We start from the raw sequence: 16,864 nt of genomic DNA, 5'->3' as shown, positions 1-16,864 counted from the left end.
AAGAATAACAGAAATGAGTCAGGGGCACATAGAGTATGGACAGATCCACCACATTCCTCCTCTCAGCATGTACTACTGGCCACCACCCATAGGTCCCTGGGCAACTCAGACACAGCTTATCCTAGGGGAAATATTGGAGATGACTCCTGAAAAGCTGTTGCTTCTGTTGCAGGTGCAGCCCTGGCGGCTTCACTGGGGCTCAGGGAGGGAAAATGACACTTTTAGAGCACCATGGAGCTGGTGTGAAACACATGGTGTTTCAGCCTGCCCCCAACATCCTCTGCTGCCCCAACCCTAGGCACAAAGATGGTGTGAGTCCCTAGTTTGTCACAGCCTCAGAAGAGCAGTTGAGAAGAACAGTTTTGACTGGTGATGCAATGGGTCCTAGGAGAGACAAAAAGGGTTGCTTTTCTATTTAGACCTAAGGCCTGAGCTATTTCCTGAGTCTGGTGTATACCTCAATATTGTTTATATACAAACCCAGGGGATCTGAATTAGATCAAGACAAGATAAGCAAGAAAAGTCATACTCAGATTCTCATTTCTCCAGTCATTTCTTTATTTTTCAACCCATTCTGAGGGTAGCAAGGGCTGCTATCCTCTCACATCGGGGAAGAGAGTTTAGCAGGAGGAACTGCAATGTTTTTCTCTCTATCTTATGAATAGGTGATGATCAAAGCAGAAAGAAACCTGAATCTTGGAGGACTTCTGTTATCCCTGTTTGGCTTAGGACAAACACCCAGAGCCAAAGAAACTGGTTGTGCTGTCAGCTTTAAACAGCTTGGTGTGACTGTTTTGGGTAGAATAAACAGCTTTTGTTTCATTCTTCTGCTGTACTTGGCTGCTGCATGCGCTGGTTTATTGGATTAAAACATACAGATTAAAGGGATAAACGAATTGACAAACACATATGGGGCTCCACTAGGCTGGGGCAGATGGAGGTGCAGTGCAGGCTGCCAGCACAGCACCCACAGCTGGGAGCATAGCTCCTCCCTGGGCACGCTTCTGTTGGGGCATCACACCATGGGCAGCACCACAGCACACACCTGGGTGAGACATCACATCCACGTTCTCTTCTTCTGGATCCTTCTTCCAGGTTTGTGTAAGTTGTGTAAGCTGTGTTCGGTGTCTGCACCTGCCTAGAGATCTCCTGGCATAATTTTAGACCCTGACCAAGTACTTGTAATGTCTGTCCTGGAAAAAGCCTCAGGCGACTCAGTCCAGGGCCCATGACACAAAGCCCTATAAATAGGACATGCAGGCGCTGGGTAGTCACAGGTTTTCGTGGTCCTATTTAGCTAAAACCAGACAATTGGTACAGGGTGGAGTTAATGTAGGAGGGAAACCTTCACCAGACACCCCTGCATGGATCTCCATGGGCACAAAGGCCATGTGCTGGTGTGCAGGCTGCTGGCAGTATTGAGGCAATAGCTGATGCTGGTTGTTGCAACCCTCCAACCTTTAAACAACAGGGGAAAAAAAAAAATCCCAACAAAAAAATCCCCCTTAGTTCTGGGGTGAAGAGGAAAAGTGAGCTGTGCACATATAGGCACTTTCTTGCTCAGGCATGGGCTTAGCCAGATACGCTGCTTTTCCTCTGAGTAATCTCCAGAGACACCAGGCTTGAGTTGTGCCAGCTCTTTGCACAGGCTGTTTGCTGCTGTGTTATAGCCCCATGGTATTTGCCATAAGCCAGGCTCCTAAAAGGCTTAGTGTGAAGTCCCTTATAGGAAAGTTATTTGGCATTCATCTGCTGCTCAGTTCCAAGGACGGTTACCTCGGATAGGCTGCAAAATCATGATGTAAATACCTACAGCTCTACATTACAGAGCTAACTCAGCTCCACCCACCTCAGAGCCTGCAGGAGAAAGGCAGCAAGTGCCTCCACAACCCTCCTGCAAAACCCTCCTGTCCTCCCTGGCAGCTCAAAGACTGCTGTGTTCACAGAATCACAGAATATTCTGAGCTGGAAGGTACCATCGAGTCCAACCCTCAACCAAATAGCCCCTACTGGGATTGAGCTTGTGATGCACAGACATCAGCTCACAAGGCAGGTAGTGTCCTTGAGCACAGAGGATTAACTTCGTGAGTGACAAATTAAGAATAACCACCCTATCTTCATTATTATTCTAAAAAATTCAGAATGTAGCAGGAAACCTGACCTCTGTAATTGCCTTTTTCTCCAAGGCAGAAATCACATGAAATAAAAAGGCTCCAGCTTCTCACCCAAAGGCACACTTTTAACCTCCTACAAATACACAAAGATGATGCAAAATGCCCATATTTTATCTGCAAATGTTATACTGGGCTAACAGCCCAGGCTGAAACAGATGGGCATAGGTTCTAAAAGGAATTAATATGTCATGAAACACTATTTCAGCATGTGTTCCTTTTAGAAGTATGGCCTAAAGAGAAATTCTAGGCGCACTGATGGGCAACTGCTTCACTTCTGAGCGAAGGTGGTGTGGTTTTCCAGAGCCACAGTCTGCTGCACAAACTAGAAACCCAAACCCATTCCTACCTGTGCTGTGCAAGCCACATTCTCCAGCCTCTGCCCCTTGTCTCCTTTCAGTTGTCTTGATTTTGTGTACTGAAGCATATGGGTATTTACTGTGGGAGCCTTTTCCCTTACAGAAGCCCCAAGTCTTGAGTGAGGTCATGAGCTTTGCATGAATGGTTTAGCCTTCACTAATTAGGAGCCCTTCTAAAAAATACATATTTTTTGGGCTATACTGACATCTGCAGGTGCACCATAATGGATTTTGGAGATTAGACATGTTATGGTTGAAGAACTGGCCTCCAGGTTTGCAATGAAAAGGAAGATTGCATCACTCTGAGTGAAGGGAGCGGAGGAGCAGGGCCAGCTCCCACGAGAGGGTGCTGCGCACTGCAGTGGCCTAGCTCTGCTACCAAACCCTCCTGCTGCTAAGAGCAGACTAACTCCTTGCTCATGGAATTGTTCTCAGGCCAGTAGAACACAGCAGGACAATTTTGTAAAGAGCCTGTGAAGTTCAGCTGCTCAGAATTAGCAGAGAGTTGTATTTAGTGATATTTTGGCTGGTATTCAAACCTGTGTTGATCAATGTTGGCTTTAGTTTAAACAATAGCCACAAAAACCTACATTTGGAAAAATGCATCATATTGTAGATGAGAATGAGGGTCAAATTAACTTAGGTCATTGTTGCTTGAATTTATAATTACACATTGAAATTGTATTCAGTCAGAGCATAATGTGCTTTGCAAACATTTTCAATTTTCTACAGTTCTGATCTTATAGTGAAAAAGTGAACATCTCTGATGCTGGAGATATTGCTGCAGGAAGTCACATGTTCTTCAAAATCAAATGGGGCTCAGAGTGAGTGAGTGCCTTTAATGAAGCTGTAAACAAAAAATCCATGCAAGATGCCACTTGAAACAGTTGAATGGCAGGTGCCAAGACAGGTGGGAATTTCTGCCACCTAATGCATGCCTGGAAGCTGCAGAACTGAAAAAAATTGGCTGAAGCTAAACTACCCACAACAGTGGTGTATCATAGGAATTTTGTAAAGAGATATGTTCTTCATGAAACAAACACACAGAATTATCCTCATTTATCTTCCAAAGATTTTTCTGGCTTCTAAAAATATTCTATTACCAATACAAGACTTTCTGCAGTATCTCATCCTGAAAGTATTTCAAGGCATGAGGATTTGGACAGCCATTGTGTTGCTTCTAGGTACTATGAATTCTATTTTATTCTGTTTTATTATTCTGTTATTCTATGAAAAAAGAATAAATAAATTACCAAGAGAGAGTCCTTTTTGTTTAAACAGAGAAACTTCCAGTATCTAAGTTGTGATTTGCTTGTCTCACATCAAATTAAAATTTAGGCTTTTTGCCCACTGGTTAGAGCATCTCACCAGAGACCTAGGCCTGCCTGACCATGGGGAGCCCTGAAGTAGGGGCCATCAGGAACACAATTCCAACTTTATCCCTGCAAACTGTGCTTGTGCAGTCTCAGGACCTGCACCTCTGAGCCCTCCAGACACCTCGTCACTCCTGAGAGCGGCAGCAGGGACTGACCCTGGAAGCTGTTACTTTTTAAAATTAATTGGTACCAGGAATAAGGTGGCATACAGATGAACACAGTAAAGTAGAAGAAAGCCTGGGAGGAAGAAACTGCACTGTCTTATGTCAAAAGTCAGGCTCTGCTCACTTTGGCTTTCCAGGTAGCCCTACTGAAGGTAAAGCAGATGCTGGAGCAGCTGAAGAGAAGGAAGCTGGACTGCAAGTGTGCTAATGTTAAATGTTAATGCTAAAGAAAGCCTTTCATCCTCCCAAGCCAACTGTATCTGAGTGCTGCTTCAGTGCTCCTGCAGATGCAGAGCTGCATTTGTACCATTTCCTGGAGCTGATTGAGCTAGTGGGTGCCTGGAGAAGGAGGTGAGGTGCCATTTCCCCTATGAGCTGGGCAGGAAGGAGCTCTGGCACCTCCACTTCTGCTGAGGAGTAAGTGCCCCAACCACAGTATACAAGAGGAGGCAAGTCAGCTAACACAGCTGCACAGTGCCTGGGGGTCACGTCCCAGGGTCAGACTGAAGCCTTTGAACAACTCTCAAAAATTGCTGCAGAGCTTAAAAATGAGCCCAGCATGTGTTTGTGCAGAGCACCAGCCAGCTATGGGTCAGGGGCATGTGAGCATGAGAGGTGACCCTCTGCTAACACCACACTCTCAGTACACATCTCTCAGGGCAGGATGAACAAGAAGGGTTTTTAAGACCTTACCTGCCAACTAGAAGTCATGGCCCTGAGTTATGTCCCTAAGCTCTCTGCACACTCGGTGACTGCAGGGAGTCAAACACCTCTGAGCAAGGAGTGATGAAAACCAAGCTGCAGGGTAAGGAGTAGCCCTACACAGCAGTTGGGAAACACTCGGATCTGTCTTGTGCACTGGCCCATGTACCCAGGAAAGTAGAAGTCCTGTAGCAAGAGCAGTGGCTTGTCTCCATCTGAGATTGAAACCCTTGGACCTACAGAGCCTATATCCCTCAGGCAGAGATGTCTGCAACCTTTTATGAATCCTGCCATTTATAAATAGCACATTTCCTGATGAGGTAGGAGGCAGAGGTACAGCTCTCCCTGGCTGTGGTAGCTTTAGGCATGCCCCTGCCAGCCTCAGGTGCTCTTGCAGCAGGGTCTGGGCTGAGGGCAAGGTGGCTCTTCCAGTCTCCATAGCAGAAGCCACTTCTTTTGCCTCACAATACAGGACAATGCTGGAGAGTTGGATCTTGAGTGGACCAAAGAGACAGAAAATTCACTCAGCAAGTCAGGTACAGCAGCTCTGAGGCAGATTGCACTGCCTCTTGCAGATTGCGTTGCACTTCTCTCTTCCATCCATTTAACCATCACAATGAAGTGCCTCAAATGGTGAAAAGCTGGTTCTTCTGACTTGGCTGCACTGGTAAGAAAGGCTTTCAAACATTCTGTGGAGGCAATAAAGGCTAAACCAGCTTGAATATCAGCAAGTCTTTACTGCCTTCACTCAGTTTATGCTGGCATCTGGTCAGAGATCTTGCCCTACATGTGAGCTGTGGAGCAGCTCAACAGCCCACCAGGCACATCGCAGAATACTTGGCAGCATGGGATCTCCCAGGAGTTCATCCCTCAGCCACAGTTTCACCATGTGGTTGTTTGCATCCTTGTGCTCAGATTCAACAGTGCAGCAAGCACAGCCTCACACCAAGCAGGTCCCACGGACCCACCATTTCCATCACAGCTTTATACATGTGGAGAGAAAACACACCTCCTGTCTCTTGGGCTCCACAAGGAAGGCTCTGGGGCAGGCAAGCTCTGTAGTACACGACATACATTGTGTGCAGCATGGCTGATAGCCATGGAGGAGAGGGCAGGATGGGTGCTGTTCTCACACTGACATCCCCACAGTGCTGGAGACCTTGGGAAGTGGTGCCCAGGAGGACACAAGGTCCAACTGCTTGCTTCTCAATGCCAAAAGGGTTGTAGTACAAATCCCCTAACAGACAGTAGTATAAAATCCATGGCCCTAAAAGCCAGGGCAAACCTTCCTCTTCTTCTGTTTTGAAGATTAGGCATTTGATAAAAACAGGAAAATTGATTACATGAAAGACCTGTTGAAGGCCCTGGGCTGAGGACCTGGCTCACTTGCTGACATGACACAGGTTGAGTTCAGAGAAGAGAAACATAAGGGCAGGAAAAATCCTCTTCCAAACTCAACTTGGTGAAAGTGATGGGGAGAAAAGAAAGGAAAAAAAATGAGTCAGGAGCCAGAATGTATATTTTGGTTTGTGTTTTGTGATGGCCTAAACCAGAAGTCTGATCTGAAAACATCTGAAATGCAAGGAATTCAAATTCAGATCCAGACTTCATATTTGGATCCATTCCAACCAAAACAAAAAAAGACTAAGTCTTCTTCTGCCTGAAGACGAAACAACTTTTTTCTGCCAAACTGCCTATTACCAGGCATGAATTTAGCACAATTTAAAAAAATATTTTTAAAAAGGGGAGAAGAGTGGAATACATTTACTTGAGTTTTAAACAGACATTAAATAGTCTAGATATGAAGGTGCCACCTATGAACACATAAAGCACTAGCCCAGCTTTGAAACTGGGAGCTTCCCAAGCTTTTAAGAAAACATTTTACACATTGTCAAAACAAACTACAGATAAACAAGCATACAACACGTGAAAAATGTGACTGCAAGGGCTGTGATGACAGTTCTGTTTGCACAATACATTCATTTCAAGGTACTTGAGCATCTGTCATACATTTCGTTGTTTCCTGCTAAAGACAATAAAGCAGGTGAGCATCACTTACACCTAAGAGACCATATGTTTGTAAGATGCTGGGAGGTTCATTCAGCAGAGAAAGAAATGCATTCCCTTCAGGGGAGAGCAAATCAGATCAAATTTCTTCTTTGCACTGTATTATAATGACATTACTAATGCAAGTGATATAAAATAATGTACACAGAATACAACATCTGGGCTAAATGCTTCCTCCTCCTTGCTGCCAAGACATTAAAAAGGAGTTTTGCTTTGGGTTTTGTGTGCGGATGAAGTATAGAAATGAAAATTAAGAGCAGCTGATTTCCTCTACCCTTTGTAATGAATCCTCTTCTGAATTGTTAGGAGACATTGGGCATGAAAAGGTGGCCTCCAAACAGGTTTCTCCTGCTGAAGAGAAGCTCCCAGATGCTCAGCTTAAAGCCTCAGCTGAAGACAGCAAAAGGTTGTTTTGATTTGAAAATTCTTGCTTCTGATGACCCCATTGCCAGAATCACAGCAGCAGCTGCTTTTGCTCCCACTATTTGAGGGCATTTTTCATGTTTTGAGGAAAGCTGTGATTAACCTTTATTCAGAATTATGTACATGGGAGTACCATCTCCACTTTTGGATTGCCCAGAACAAGACAGACCTTAATATACTGAATTATGCCCAAGATGCTTGGAGGGTGGTGCCCATGGACAAGGAGAGGCTGAGAGGGGCTTGCCCAGCCTGGAGAGCGATGGCTGTCAGGGCTCTTGCTGCTGTCTACACCTACAGGGGGACAGGGAAGAAGGAAGAGGGAGCCAGACTCTTTTAAGAGGAGCACAGCAAAAGGCAATGAACACAATCTGGAACCTGGAAAATTCCACTTAGCTACTCAGTTGGACATTGTCTGCTGTGAATGGGTGAGATCTTCCAAGGTTACTTCTAAATTGCATCATTCTACAATGGTAAAACTGGAGAAACAATCCACCCTCTTCACACCTCAGTCATGATGGGAAATGCAAAGGCAAGGGAGAGGAATCATATGAAAAGAAAGATGCATTTTTTGTTTGACTATATAGTGTACAGGAGAATTTAGCCAGAAGGGCCCAAGTAAAAATTCTATTTTAAATATTCTATCTCCAATTTCTAGCTTCTAATAAAGTTCACCCAGCTCAAAAAACTTACCAGGTGAATGTGTCCTCTCTTCATTGACTACAGCTCTGCTGAGACAGACAGGTGTCTCAGCCTGGAGAGAGGTTATAAATTAAGAAATTAAAGTTAGGTGTGTGCACTAATTGGCCAAAGGAGTTTATATTAGTGTAGGTGTAAAAGCAGAGCTCTAGAGGAGTCTCATTACAGCTGGAGAGGCTGGTCAAGTCATAACAGGAAAATATTGCTGGCTGTGAAGATTCCCAGATTGCCTGCTGGAGGGGTTTTGAAGTGTTTAGGTAACAAATAAGATGATTACTCTTCTTTTCCAGCTCTAAGAAATTCAGGTCTAGACTACAAATCGTAGTTACTCTATGAAGACAGGAAAATTACCTCTGAAAGGCATTTGGAGAAGACTGTGCTTCTATGTGCATACTGAGGTACAGAAGTGCAAGTGCTGTGGTGTGACCTTTCACTACAAGTATGTGTAGTGGCAACAAAGGGGAATTTTGTATGAGAAAAGCTGATGGATTTACTGCTTGAATGCATTTTGTTTTAAATTAAAGTACTGGTATTCTAAATAGTACTTACTGTGGGTTTTTAAAAAGTGTATTAAATGTTTGTTTAGCAGGGAACTGAATGGTATTTCTTCACTGATGCTAATGGGGATTCCTGACACCTTCAGTCAATAACTGAGATCTGTGTATGGCTTTCTGGAAGAACAGAAGTGAAGCTGACATTTCAGGAAAGGGTTAAACAGAGATCCTCAGTAGAGGAGAGCTGGCTGGTTACAGTAGGACTGGCAGGGAAATGGAATTACACAGGCATGCAAATGGGGAGGACAATTCCTACAGCTGAGCACCATCTCACTGCCTCTGCTTCCCTCTTACCACATCAGGACAATGTTACCCAAAATACACCAGCTCCTTGCTGGACAGGAGATCTGCAGCCCACCAGATAAAGGCCCTGAAAGCTGTAGCAGTCAGGCAGGACAGAAATGCTCCCCTGGGGAGCCAGCTGGCACAGGAGAAGTGGGAACCACCACACAGTCTCACGTCTCATTCTACGAGAAGCAATAGTGTAAATGGATCTGCCCCACAAACACTCCTCTTTCTGCATGGTCATTAATGGCTGGGGGGTTCCCACTGACAGAAAGGGCAGAGGAAAAATCTCTGGGAGCTATGCAAACCTGCCAGCATTGTAGAGCTGACAATTTAGGGATGGACTGTTAGTCTCCCCAGGCCCCTGGGGACAGGAGACAGGCAGGCCTGAAAGGCATTTCGCTGGGCCAAAGGGGTGGTGCCTGGGGCCACTGCTGCCCCCCACACCACTGCTCCCAGCAAGGCAGTGGTGGCAGAGGGGAAGCAGCCTTGGGAGAGGGAGCATGACTGCTGGGCTGCTCTCCTCAGGCAGGATCCTGGACTAAATCTTTTCATCACCCTGGAGCATTTAGTGGGGAACAACCGAGCTGCACAAACTCCCCAGAGGAAAGCCAGGGCTGACCTTCACCATGCCCTCTCACTCACCTGCTGCCTCCTCCTCCAGCAGCCCAGAGCCCACCGAGCCCTCTGCCTGCTACTTATTTATTTATCTTGTAAAGATGAGCCTGGGGCGTTTCATGTTTCAGCCTTTTGTGCCCTTGAGGGAGGAGATAATGGAAGCCCTGGCAGAAGATGCACACACTCATCAGCCTGGGGTCCCCCACACCACCTTTGGAGGGATCCCTGGGAGGGGACCCCACTGGTATCAATAAACATGTATCAGCACTGCACCATTAATACCTATGCTTTTTTAAAATAAAGAACATGAACATAAATAAAGCTGGGCTAAAGCACACACATAAAATTTGCAGGAAACATAGGAGACTTGGAGAAGCATCTTTCCTGTACTGGTGGGTTTCCTTCTGCATAAACACAACAATAAATAAGAAGTATTCAACTAACAGCTATAAATAGCATCTTGTGTGCACACTCAGATGATTTACATGCTTGTCCCGGAGTGATTGGGCTGGAATGAGTTGCAGCCTGTTCCTCTTCCTCCATGGCAGGAGCTCTCCCATTACCTAAGCTTCATTGTTTTTGCACTTTTTATTCCAGGGCTTCACACGTGGCTTGTTTGCTGCTCAGTTCCTTCCCGTGTCCAGCTTCCCTCCTTGCCAGCATTTCCAGCCATGGAGATGACACCTGATGCTGAGCTGATCAATGGCTGGTTTCCTTCCTCTCAACTCAGCCGGTCCCACACACACCACAGTCGGCTTTGCAGATGTTCCCACTTGTTTTCACGGGATATTTGAAAACATTTCAAATCCACCAGTGACTGAATGAAAATAATTCATGCCTGAGGTAAATGCCTGATTTTAACCATAAGAATCCTGTTGTAGAGAGGGACACACACATGCAGATACTTTGCACACTCTTTTCAGATGTGTGCGTGTATACATGTTTCCTCATGCAGATAATACGTTTCTTCTGTTGGTTTCTCTTGGTATGAAACAGTATATTTAGAGACAGGAAAAAACTTCGTAGCAACAAGAAGTTTGTACTATTTGAATTCTTACGGCAAAGGCACTAGTGGAAATTTCCCTTGGGAAAATAAATGACATCTGAGATTTCTCCCTATGTTAAGGAACATATATAAATGAGTCTTGATTGTATGAATTACTAATTGAGAAGATACAATGTAACTCTCTTTGCTATTATAGCTGTAGAATTGCATCGCCTTCTTTAAAACTTTGCTGCCACCTCAAGTACATAAAGGCCAGAGGAAGTGAAGTATCTCAGTAAAATACACCATTGTCCTGGAACAGGAGTTCACAGCCTTTTTGGTCTGGTGTGCCAACTCTCAGCCTTTCAAACTGCAGCTTCACAGGCGATGCCATCTCCTCTGCACCCCACATGTTGCTGGAGGTGGTTCAAAGGCATATGGGGAGTGAGAGCCTGTTACAGGCAGCAGACAGCACAGCTTCTGCTGAAGGCCAGACACAATCCAGCTGAGAGCCTGTGATCTCTGGATGAAGTCAAAGCTGTGCCTGCTTAGCCCAGCGCTCTGCCAGCCTTGGCAACTCCCACAGGCAAGCACAGAGTCACAGCCATCGTCTGGGAGCTATTGGCCGAGCAGCACCCATTGCTTTATTATTTCTTGTAGTACATAAGGAAACAGACCTCCCAGTTTACCCCTGTGGGGCCCTGTGAAGATTCCTGCTCCTCAAGCAACAGTAGCTGTTGCCAGAGGATGTGCTTGTGCTGAGGCTCCACACAGCTGCGGGGTGCTGCAGAAGGGCTGGAGGCACTCCTGCTCACAATGCTTGCCTGCCTGCAGCTGGATTTTGCACATGGCTGCTTCCAATGTCCACAAAAGGTTGAAGAATGCAGAGAAAACAGTTCAGACAATTCTTTATTTGTTTTCAAAAAAGGAAAAGAGACTCTCTTAGTGGAGAACATAAATTCATGGCCAAGTACCCATCTTTGGGACTAGAATAAATGGTGTCTTCACCAAAGGAGATGAATGCTGGTATCTCCTGCCAGGCTGGGCCATGACACCACCTCTCGCTTTTGCCTCACCATGAGTGGCAGGACAGCCTCTCCCCGCCTGGAGCTCAGCAGAATTAGGGTCTCAACCTCTTTGGGCATCTGTCAGTAGAGGGCAATGTAGTTACAAACAACCGACCTGCTCCAGGTCCCCACCCAGCAGAAGGCATAGACCTTACCTAGTATTTTATATTGCCATGTGTGACCTAATAGTGTATCCTGCTGTTATGTGCCGTGTTTAACATACCAGCAACACTATGTCATGCAGCTGATACTAGAATTAAGGTCTAAGGTATTTGTTTATGAAGGCAGGTTCCCTTGTGATCACTGCTATTTGCGGCGGGGGAAAGGAGGGGACACAGTGCTGGAATGGGTTTCCAGTGGGCGTTTGTTTACTGTACTTTCGATGCACTGGTTTATCAGCCCAGGGAATAAGTTATAGCTTCCCAGCCTGCCTGTCTGGTTGCAAATTCCAGTCTGTTCCTCCAGGCTGAATATAGAGAGCAGCTGGCTGAAGCTAAATGAATAATACTGCCTCACAAAACAATAGTGCTGGGCTCAACATGTTGCACAGACATCTATTTTGAGTTTGGATATTTAAAGACTAAGGAGGCATGACAGGCACATTTATGGGGCAGCAATTACCAGCAGCTTGCAGACTGTGCCTTGGATGTGAACAGATTAACACCTTCTTCTCTGCGTGTGTCAAATAGTCCAGTAAAGAGTTCACCTTTACAAAGAAAGTGTCTCTGAAGAGTTGACAAGTCCTTCCACTCCCTGTGCATCCAGTATTTGCCTGCTGGATAATGTTAAGCAGAAAGTTTCTTTGCTACAATCAATCCTATCTAAAATAAAGAGGTGAAATGTGATGCTGTTATTTCACTCCATTCTGTAACTTTTATTGGTGAGAAACGGTAGAAAAATCTAGCAGACGTTTCTGGTCCATAATTTTCTAATTTCATTCTGATCTAATTGAAAGCACTGAGAACCTCCTTAGCATGTAAGGTGCCTCAATACTCAAAAAGCAGTCATTGCTGTTTGAAAGCCAATGGGAAAGGGAGGTAATTTTCTGCTTTTCAAGACAATCAGAGCTAGGACATAACTAGGTACATAGGATGCTTTTGGAGATTCTTCACCTCTTTCAGTTTCATCATCTCACTACGGCTAAGAATGTATAGCTGTATATATATATATATAAACCAGAAGGAGGCTGGATTCCCATTTTTGGGTACAACCTGATAACCTCTATTCATCTCAGACCAAGCTGAATGTGTGCAGAAGAGGGATTTTTATGGTTTTGTGACCTGAGCTTGCAAGTATGTACTGAAAAGCACAGCTCTCAGGACACTGTCATGACTGATTAAACATTCTCATGCCATCCACTCAGTGCAAGGACAAGGCTTTAAAATGTATTTGTTTTACAGTTCCATACCATAAAATCATACACAAACAGTCATAGGAACATGCCAGAGTTTTTTAAGCTCATAGTAGCTTCAGGTACTTGGAACTTCTAAACTTTGACTAATCTCTTCAGCAGGAAGGAAAGCTACTCTCAGTTAAATGGTGCTTAAGAGGAAAAAAAAACCAGTCTTAAGAAGTTCACTTGCCAGTAACTCTGGGGCTAGACAAAGCTCTAGGTTGTAGTGGGAGGTCACTCTACAACCCAGGTTTGGGGGCTGAAATATAAATTAAGATAGGATAGAAAGTTCCTGGCCTAATCTCCAGCTAAATTAGCAGGGTGGACTGGCCTGCAGATAGCTTATGCACTGATGCATTAGCAGTTTTATGGCAAGTAACTAAAAATACCTAAGAGAAGATACTGAGATTGTTTGATAAAAGGATGCTAGGAAATCCTAAACTGCTATTCATGTCTGAATTTGCTGGGTTTTTCTGCAGTTTTGAAACCAGCACTGTTTTCACATCTCATGATGTGGTTCTGCATACCAAAAATGACTGGGACACCGCAAGCAAGCAATGAACAGGAAATCCCAGTGAAAGATATGGTGTATCACACTTCTGACTTTTGTCTAGAGATGGGATGTGATACAAGTGCTTTGGTCCCACCAATAATTTTTTTAACCATTAAGCTGGGCATGTGTTTAAATGCTTTGCAATAGTAATAAAATTTATCTGAAAAAGTATATAATAATTTTTTTTAAGAAATGAAAAGATTCAGAAATCAGGTTGTGATTTCCAAAAAAAGGTGGATCTAACAATTGCAGTAGAATTAAGCATTCACACCTGTATTTGTGCCATCAGGCTTTCAGATAATTAAGGACCATATTCCCACAATCCAATATTGCACACTTATTTACCCGTATAATGTCTCCAAGGTCTCAATAAAGAGTTAAAGTCTTCTTTGTGGTCAGTTCAAAGAACCTAACCTGGAACTGTGCTCTGGAGCACGTGCTTGAAGAGACCAACACAGTGGTTAGCCTGGAGAGTGCCTTAGAACCACTAATTTAGATTGGAAGGGATCTCTGAAGGTCATCTTGTCACCCTTGGAAGGGGGTCAACTACAGCATGTTGCTCAGGTTTTGACGAGCTGGGTTTTGAACATCTGCAAGGATGGAGACTCTACAACCTCCCTGGGGAAGTGGTTGCAGGGTCAGGACCATCCTCTGCCCTGATGATGAATCAGGTTTTCCCACTGCCTAATTTGAATTTTGCATGTTCCAGCTGGTGTCTATTGCCCATCACTGTGTACCACTGAGGAGTCTGGCTCCATCTGCCCTTTTGTGGACCCCCTTCCTCAAGCTTTCCTTTCTTCATGCTGAACAAACCCAGTTCTCAGCCTCTCCCATACATCACCTGCTCCAACCCCCAGACCATCTCTGTGGCCTCCTCTGGACTCAATCCTGTTTGTTGATGTCCTGTAGTGTCCAAAAGTGGACAGAGTGCTCCAGATACATTCTCATATCTCTCAGCCTGCTGCCTCTGCTTCATGCTCCCACAGCTCAGCGTGGAGCTGGCTGCCTTTGATGCAAGGACACACTGCTGCCTCATGTCCTGCATTTGGCCCACAAGGACTCCCAGATCCTTTTCTGCCAAGCCACTGTCTCTTTGCTTCACCCCACCCCATCCTGCTGTGTGGGATTGTTTCATCCTAGGTACAGGACACTGTATTTGTCTTTTTTGAGTTTCATGAGATTCTTCTCAGTTTATTCTCCAGGTTGTTCAGGTAAGCCCTGAAGCGCAGCAGCTCTGCCCTCCAGCATATAAATTATCCATCTCCCCCCATTCCAGTACCACCTGCAAACTGCAGGGAACAGAAGAAGGCAGCAGTTAGTGGGACAATGTGCATCCAAACCTCAGACAAGCTGTGTTTAAGGTCTTCTCTGCACAACAGCATGGCAGCAAGCATGCAGAGACCTCCTGTGAGTCAGCAGTGGGTACAGTCACAGCACCTGTCAGTGCTGGGACAGCCAGGACAAACTTCCTGCCACTAGCAGGTGGCCTTTCTGGGTGCCTGTCTTGTTTCAGATGGACAGAAGTGTAGGGCTGTCATGACTGAATGTCTAAGGGAATGTGTCTGCTCCATCTGGAGGATTTATTCTTGCAATAATGTAATATTAGTACAGTAAGCAGGAGACAAAATGACATTATATATTTTTTATCAATTCCTTCACCATCAGATTGCACTATGAAATTTTATCCATGCCACAGCAAAGGGGCATAGGAAATAAGAATCACTGAGCTGACAGTTTTTCTTGATTTCAGCCACTCCCTACAGCACTTTTTATCCAGATTTTGAGGGTTTTTGCAGCCTGTGTCCACCACTGAAAAAGTTGCAGCTGGTCCAGATCTGATGGGTTAAATGCCCTGTTCCTATCTCTAAACAATGTTTTACTGCTCTGGAAACTTTTATAAGGTCTTGTGTCCAACAAAATTCAGTTTCTAGATAGTGAAGCAAACTGTGCAGAGCACACCGAGCTGATCTCCGCTCACCAGCACCACTGGTGCTGCACAGCTCCTGGTCACAGCCTTCTGCCAGGGTGGCTGGGAATGGCTCTTTGTGTCCAGAGGAAGATACCAAATCTCTCCTGTACCAGGGAGAGCCCTGAAGCGAGAACAAACCACTGGTCCCTACCTCATGCAAATGTTACTCAGCACAAAAGGTTGCGTGGCTTCTCAGGGATGCGATTACAAAGCCGAGGGGATGCACATGCTCTGCCTGTTAATCACCACTCAGTTGGTTAGAAAATGTAAATCTCCTCTCTATATGCTGGGTTTTGGCAGTGCCAGCCACAGACAGCTCCAGCTTCACCCTGCAGCGTGCACAGCGCTCCCTGACTCCACACTAAATAGGCTCCCACCTGCTGCAAGACCTGAGGAACCACTTGGCATTGCTTGCTTATAAATAGCATACACCTAATCCCAGTGCCAAATTAAATTAGACCTAAAATATTCACATAGTCTACACCTGGCTTCCTGCTAACAGCAGCTAACAGCTACATTAGTAAATGTTCTTTTTCTCTATCAAAGCTGTCCCCTCCAAGGCAGATCTCACAGAACTCTGCTCTGAGCAAGCATGACTGGGATAAGGGATGTTCTCTGCCCTTCATTCGAGCAAAGTCTGCCATCCAGACAGGCCACCCCTGAAGCCTGCTGGCTTTTTTTTTCCCCCAAAGAGATGTCTTCAGTTTGATATTTTTGCATCATGTACCAAGTACCATCTTATTTTAATTTTAAATATATATATGGGGGAAAAATGGCAAAAAAAGACACAGTTTGCATTTTCAGAGGTGCTGACAAAGTGTGTACTGGACACTTGTGAAAACACAAAATCATATTTATTCAAAGTGTCTAATAGGTCTGTACCTGAAGTCTTCCATTTTCTCAGTGACACACTGAATACAGAGATCGATTGTATGCCTTTATGTTTTAAGAATTACTGTACAATTGTTTATATACAATATTAAAAATAATATGTATATTATCACAAAATAATATGATAAAATGTGTTGCTTTTTTTAGCACTTAACTTCGGTCTAAAAGGCAATTTGCCCTGCTAAACTTCCAAGGAGCTGCTGCAGGAGAAAACAGCTACTGCCATACAAGTGGTTCAATAAGTAGAACCTTTATCTGAGCAGTGTTGTTCAGCCCAGGCTGCAGCAGCTGCCTTTGCCAAGCTGGATGGTCCAGAAATTTGCAGGACAACCAAATCTGTTACTAAGTTGTGAACCACCCGGGTTGGACCCTAACAGGCTGCCCCAAAATGGGAAGGAAACTTTGAAACTTCTAGAATATTCATTTAAGTATTTTTAAAAGTCGACATTTCTTATTTTTTTTTAACCTTGAATTATGCTAATCATAATGGTGAGGGAAAGTAATTCAGAAAAAATAAATTAAAAAACTCCCACCTTTATCTCTGGTCTGAGGAAAGTATTTGGGAGTTCACTTTTTGTAATAGTTTTGGCT

General features: G+C 44.7%; 2 long non-coding RNA genes across 2 annotated transcripts; one reads left to right on the top strand and one right to left on the bottom strand.

Annotated features, from left to right (window-relative positions):
* Positions 1-534: 534 nt before the first annotated feature.
* LOC147655945 (uncharacterized) lies at positions 535-8,015 on the bottom strand. Its single transcript, XR_015279198.1, has 3 exons — positions 7,953-8,015; positions 4,625-6,230; positions 535-3,911 (listed from the first exon to the last, which is right to left on the bottom strand). It is a non-coding gene; the product is annotated as an uncharacterized LOC147655945 (long non-coding RNA).
* A 93-nt stretch (positions 8,016-8,108) lies between these two features.
* LOC147655944 (uncharacterized) lies at positions 8,109-12,312 on the top strand. Its single transcript, XR_015279197.1, has 3 exons — positions 8,109-8,215; positions 10,013-10,258; positions 10,618-12,312. It is a non-coding gene; the product is annotated as an uncharacterized LOC147655944 (long non-coding RNA).
* Positions 12,313-16,864: the final 4,552 nt, after the last annotated feature.

The sequence above is a fragment of the Cyanistes caeruleus genome, chromosome 1 (genome assembly GCF_971803275.1).
Source record: "Cyanistes caeruleus chromosome 1, bCyaCae1.hap1.1, whole genome shotgun sequence".
In the NCBI taxonomy this organism is placed as follows: Eukaryota; Metazoa; Chordata; class Aves; order Passeriformes; family Paridae; genus Cyanistes; species Cyanistes caeruleus.
The sequence above is the reverse complement of the archived record's forward strand: the minus strand, read 5'-3'. Positions and strand labels throughout refer to the sequence as shown.